Source organism: Crocuta crocuta, unplaced genomic scaffold, assembly GCF_008692635.1.
Source record: "Crocuta crocuta isolate KB4526 unplaced genomic scaffold, BGI_CrCroc_1.0 scaffold1282, whole genome shotgun sequence".
Taxonomy (NCBI): Eukaryota; Metazoa; Chordata; class Mammalia; order Carnivora; family Hyaenidae; genus Crocuta; species Crocuta crocuta.
Window position 1 is genome coordinate 15,029 of NW_027532016.1, and position 6,817 is coordinate 21,845.

Consider the following 6,817-nt stretch of genomic DNA (forward strand, 5'->3'; position numbering starts at 1 on the left):
TTATGAAAAATTATATGCCAATTAATTGGACAACCTAGAAGAAAAGGATAAATTTCTAAAAACATATAAATTCCAAAAGAGAAACAGGAAGAAATAGAAAACTTGAATAGACCAATAACCGGCAAAGAAATTGAATCAGTAATCAAAAAGCTCCCCAAAAAGTCCAGTGTCAAATGGCTTCACAGGCAAATTCTACCAAACATTTAAAGAAGACCTAATAACTATTTCTCTCCAAGTATTGCCTCCCAAAATAAAGGAGGGGGTGGGTAGGATGATGGATTAAATATTTTATGGGGATTCAGGAGTGCACTTATCCTGATGAGGCCCAGGTGAAACATGGAATTGTTGAATCANTCTCTCTCTGACCCTCCTCTGCTCACACTGTCTCTCTCTCTCTCTTTCCTAGAAATAAAAAAAAAAAAGAAAAAGAAAAGGAAGAGAACTCACAAATTCATTTTATGAGGCCAGCATTACCTTGATACCAAAAACCAGATAAAAACTCTATTAAAACAGAGAAGTAAGGGCAATATCCTGATGAACATGGACACAAGAATTCTTAATAAAATACTAGCAAACTGAGCCTAACAATATATTAACAAATTCATTCATCATGATCAAGTGAGATTTGTTTCTAGGTTGCAAGGGTCGTTCAGTATTCANTCAGAAATCAATCAAAGTGATACACCACATTAATAAAAGAAAATAACCATATGATAATTTCTATAAATGCAAAGAAAGCATTTGATGAAGTACAACAACAGTCATGATAAAAATCTTCGACTTTGTAAAGGACATATATGAAAAACCCACAGTTGATATCATTCTCATTGGGAAAAAAAAACACATCATTTTCCCTAAGGTCACAAAGAAGGTAGGGACGTCTACTCTCAACTGCCATTATGTTACATAATACTGGCAGTCCTAGCCATAGCAATCAGGTAAGAAAAAGAAATAAAAGGCATCCAAGTTGGTAAGGGAGAAGTAAAGTTTTCACTATTTGCAGATAACATGATTCTATGTGTAGAAAACCCAAAAAAAACTCCACCAAAAACTCTTAGAGCTGAGAAAAGAATTCAGTAAACTCACAGGACACAAAACCAAGATACAGAAATCTGTTGTATTTCTATACACCAATAGTGAAGCAGCAGAAAGAGAAACCAAGGAATTAATCCCATTTACAATTACTTCAAAAACCATAAGATACCTAGGAATAAACATAACTAAAAAAGTGAAATACATGTGCTTTGAAAATTATCAAACATTGATGAAAGAAATTGAAGAGAACACAAAGAAATGGAAAGGAATGTTATTCTCATGGATGAGAAGAACACATATTGTTAAAATGTCTATACTACCCAAAGCAATCTTCATATTTAATGCAATACCTATCAAAATACAACCAGCATTTTTCTTAGAGCTAGAAAAAAACAATCGTCAAATTTGTATGGAACAACAGAAGATCTGGAACAGCCAAAGCAATCTTGAAAAAGCAAAGCAAAGCTGGAGACATCATACTTCTGGACTTCAAGCTATATTACAAAGCCGGAGTAATCAAAACAGTACTGGCACAAAAATAGACACATAGATAAACCCAGAAATGAACTCACAACTATAAGGTCAATTAATCTTCAACAAAGCAGGAAAGAATATCCAATGGAAAGAAGAATGTTTCTTCAATAAATGATGTTGGAAAAACTGGATAGCAACATGCAAAAGAGTGAAACTGGATCACTTTCTTACACCAAATACAAAAAATAAATTTAAAATAGATTAAAGACCTAAATGTGAGACCTGAAACCATAAAAATCCTAGAACAGAACACTGGCAGTAACCTCTTTGATATTGTCCTTAGCAACTTCTTTCTAGATGCTTCCTGAGGCAAGGGAAACAAAAGCAAAATTAAACTGTTGGAACTTCTTCATCAAAATAAAAAGCATTTGCATAATGAAGGAAGCAGTCAACAAAAAAAGGCAACCTACAGAATTGGAGAAGATATTTGCAAATGGTATATCTGATAAAGGTTTACTATATAAAGAACTATATAAAGAAATATATAAATAACTTATAAAAGTCAACACCCCAAAACTGAACAATTCAATTAAAAATGGGCAGAAGACATGAATAGATATTTTTCTAAGAAGACAGAGATGGCCAACAGAGACATGAAAAGATTCTCAGCATCAGGGATGATCAGGGAAATAGAAATCAAAACTACAATGAGATATTACCTTCCTCCTGTCAGAATGGCTAAAATCAACAACACAAGAAACAACAAGTGTTGGCAAGGATGTGGAGAAAGAGGAACGCTCTTGGACTATTGTTGGGAATGCAAAGTTGTACAGCCACTCTGGAAAACAGTATGGAGGTTCCTCAAAAAGTTGAATAGAGCTACCCTAGGATCCAGCAATTGTATGAGTAGGTATTTACCCAAAGTATACAAAAATACTAATTCAAAGGGATACATGTACTCTGATGTTTGTAGCAGCATTATCTACAAAAGCTATCTATATATAATGGAATATTACTTAGCCATAAAAAAGAATGAAACCTTGCCATTTGCAATGACATTGGTGGAACTAGAGAGTATTATGCTAAGGGAAACAAGTCTGTCAGACAAAGACAAATACCATATGGTTTCATTCATANGCCGGAGTAAAAACAGTACTGGCACAAAAATAGACACATAGATAAACCCAGAAATGAACTCACAACTATAAGGTCAATTAATCTTCAACAAAGCAGGAAAGAATATCCAATGGAAAGAAGAATGTTTCTTCAATAAATGATGTTGGAAAAACTGGATAGCAACATGCAAAAGAGTGAAACTGGATCACTTTCTTACACCAAATACAAAAAATAAATTTAAAATAGATTAAAGACCTAAATGTGAGACCTGAAACCATAAAAATCCTAGAACAGAACACTGGCAGTAACCTCTTTGATATTGTCCTTAGCAACTTCTTTCTAGATGCTTCCTGAGGCAAGGGAAACAAAAGCAAAATTAAACTGTTGGAACTTCTTCATCAAAATAAAAAGCATTTGCATAATGAAGGAAGCAGTCAACAAAAAAAGGCAACCTACAGAATTGGAGAAGATATTTGCAAATGGTATATCTGATAAAGGTTTACTATATAAAGAACTATATAAAGAAATATATAAATAACTTATAAAAGTCAACACCCCAAAACTGAACAATTCAATTAAAAATGGGCAGAAGACATGAATAGATATTTTTCTAAGAAGACAGAGATGGCCAACAGAGACATGAAAAGATTCTCAGCATCAGGGATGATCAGGGAAATAGAAATCAAAACTACAATGAGATATTACCTTCCTCCTGTCAGAATGGCTAAAATCAACAACACAAGAAACAACAAGTGTTGGCAAGGATGTGGAGAAAGAGGAACGCTCTTGGACTATTGTTGGGAATGCAAAGTTGTACAGCCACTCTGGAAAACAGTATGGAGGTTCCTCAAAAAGTTGAATAGAGCTACCCTAGGATCCAGCAATTGTATGAGTAGGTATTTACCCAAAGTATACAAAAATACTAATTCAAAGGGATACATGTACTCTGATGTTTGTAGCAGCATTATCTACAAAAGCTATCTATATATAATGGAATATTACTTAGCCATAAAAAAGAATGAAACCTTGCCATTTGCAATGACATTGGTGGAACTAGAGAGTATTATGCTAAGGGAAACAAGTCTGTCAGACAAAGACAAATACCATATGGTTTCATTCATATTTGAAATTTAAGAAACAAAACAAATGAGCATGGGGTGGGGGGGAAAGGTAGAGGCAAACCAAGAAACAGACTCTTAATTATAGAGAACAAACTGATGTTTACTAGAGAGGAAGAGAGGAGGGATGGGTTAAATAGGTGATAAGGATTAAGGAGTCCACTTGTGATGAGCACCACTGTTGTATGGTACTGTTGGATTACAGTGTGCACCTGAAACTAATATTATCCTGTATGTTAACTAATTGGAATTAAAAAAATACTTTAAAACAAAATTTAAAAATATTTTTTTAAAATAGTGGCACTTACTGTATGCTATCTTACCTCCTAGAAAGGAAGGAATATAATAAGGAAAAACAAAAAAGAAAGAAAGGTGGAAATGAGGCCGGTAATAAANGTGGTATTTTAGTTATTCCAAGAATTAAATTCAAGGCTTTGTATTGCTTAATCACACATTTAAGTCATCCATGTAAATTTATCAAAACCTCTCAAAGAAAGAGTTTTTCTGAAACCCTGATTATAACTTTTCCAGAATAATCATTATGAAATAACATAACTTTCTTTGCTCAGTTACTTTATCTACTTCTAATTAGTATGAGACTAATAAATTTGTAATATAATTCCTTTTTTATAGATGGAGAAACTGAGGTGCAGAGAAGTTAAATACCTTTCCCATAGTTTAATATAGATTTGAACTAAGGCAGTTTGATTCTANGAACTCTGAATCTAGAATCAAGGTACTTAAGACTAGGTCTTTACATACTCTTTTTTTAAATTTATTTATTTTTAAGAGAGCACAAGCATGGGAAGGAGAGAGAGAGGGAGAGAGAGAGAAAAGCAGGGGAGGGTCAGAGAAAGAGAGAGATACAGAATCTGAAACAGGCTCCAGGCTCTGAGGTGGCTGTCAGCACAGAGCCCGATGTGGGGCTCAAACCCATGAACTGTGAGATCATGACCTGAGCCGAAGTTAGACGCTTAACCGGCTGAGCCACCCAGGTGCCCCTATATACTCTTGATTATACAATGTCATACTTTTATAGAAATATTCACAGGGTATAATTAATTCACAGAAAATGAACACTTAGACCAAGCTAAATATCTAAAAGATGCTTTGCAGAAAAGATGAATCACAGTTTATAGGTGAAAACAGGGCTCCGAAATGTTTAATAAATCTCAAGCACTTAGTAGCAGTTGTGACCTTAATATCTTACTCTCTTTGGGTCTCCATTTGAAATTTTCTAGTGTTACTCTGCAAATTAGACAATATAGGAAAAGCACTTAGCACAGTGTCTAGGGTCCATAGTGGGCACTTAATAAATGATTAACTACTCAGAGAGAGGGGGAAGATTTTGAGCTAGTGACTTTATGCACATAGATAGTTGTTTACGTAATGGGAGAAAGTGTTGATTACTATAAAACAATGGAAGATCATGCATTTATGATAACACCAATTTAAATAAATGCTTGTGCTTTTCTCTAACAGTGCTTAACTGCATGGAAGTAGCAGTAAAGAAGGCATTCATTGTAGTTTCGATTTGCCTTTCCCTGATGATCAGTGATGTTGAGCATCTTTTCATTTGTCTGTTGGCAATGTGTTTATTTCTTTGGAGAAAGGTCTGTTTATGTTTTCTGCCCATTTTAAATTGGATTGTTTTTTGGGTGTTGAGATTTATAAGTTAACTATAGAGAACAAACTGATAGCTACGAGGAGGGAGGTGGTGGGGGGATGTGTTAAATATGTGATGGGGATTAAGGAGGGCACTTGTGATGAGCACCAGGTGATATATGGAAGTGTTAAATCACTATATTGTATATCTGAAACTAACATTACCCTATATGTTCACTAATGGGAATTTAAAAACTTAAATAAAAAATAAGGCATTCATATATTCAACAAATATTTACTGAGCACCACACTAAACTAGTCACCATACTAAACACCAAGGACATCAGAGTAAATAAAATAGCCCTCATAGAGCCCTCTGAATTCTAGGGGTAGGGACTGTTAAGTATCAGAATGAGGAGATGGTGGTAAAAGAAACAATATATAAAGAAAACTAAACAATATATAAAGAAATCTAGACTACTCCAGAGCTGGGATTTTGCTAAGTGGGAGGGACAATAAATAAGGAGGTAAAGCACTTGAAGGTGATAGTAAGAGACTGATTGCAGTCATGAACATGAAAAGAAGAAAAGTTAGAGAGGATGGAGCTAAAAATGGAGAGAAAGAGATGTAATAAATGGAGAGGAAAAAAGATGGATAAGAGATTAAAGATCTCTAAGAGGCAGAAGAATCCAGTTAATGAAGTTTGAACTAGAAAAAAATTATACCAACACTCCTTTATCCTACATATTTTTCTGAATTTTTTAAGCTTTCCTAAACTTTGTCTGATAGTTGACCATATGTATGATGTCATTAGGTAGTAGAAGGGGTATAGCTTATGGAATTCATTTCATGACATAATATTCTTTCATCTATACATGAATAGTTGATAAACTTTGTGCATATACTTAAATACATATAATTTTTATTTAGTATATAGTATAATATACATATTTGTACTTATATTAATTGAAAGAAATGCCAATTTGTTTAATATATTATATGTAATATTTGTATATTAAACTGTGGCCTTTGTTCATTGAGAACATATCAATGGAAGATAAAAAGTAATGTATTAACAGTGGGATTGTATCTTACATCATCAATGTAATATCTTAAAACAAGTCACAGTATGCCATGAATTTTTTAGCTCCTTGTGCAAGAGTTCTCATTTGCCATCAAAGTATGTTATAAAGGAAGGTTCACAGAAATCTTTACTGTTACGAATAGGATTACTGTGATATCTTTTGCTGATTTTCATGAAGTACGTTAACTCTTAAAACAAGACATTTGTTCAGATCTGCTCATATAGTTATCTTGTTTCTCCATTAAGAGTACTAGAGTTTTGGGGCACCTGACTGGTTCCGTAGGTGGAACATGTGACTCTTGATCTTAAGGTTGTGTGTTTGAGCCCCATGTTGGGTGTAGAGATTACTTAAAAATAAAACATTTTTATAAAGTACTAGAGTTTC

The 6,817-nt window shown here is 33.8% G+C and overlaps 1 protein-coding gene across 1 annotated transcript in view; it reads right to left on the reverse strand.

Annotated features, from left to right (window-relative positions):
- Window positions 1-6,817, reverse strand: part of LOC144241633 (protein POF1B-like) — a gene marked incomplete at both ends in the record, with an annotated part of 34,486 nt that overhangs the window by 14,180 nt on the left and 13,489 nt on the right. The gene's annotated exons all lie outside the window — the stretch shown is intronic.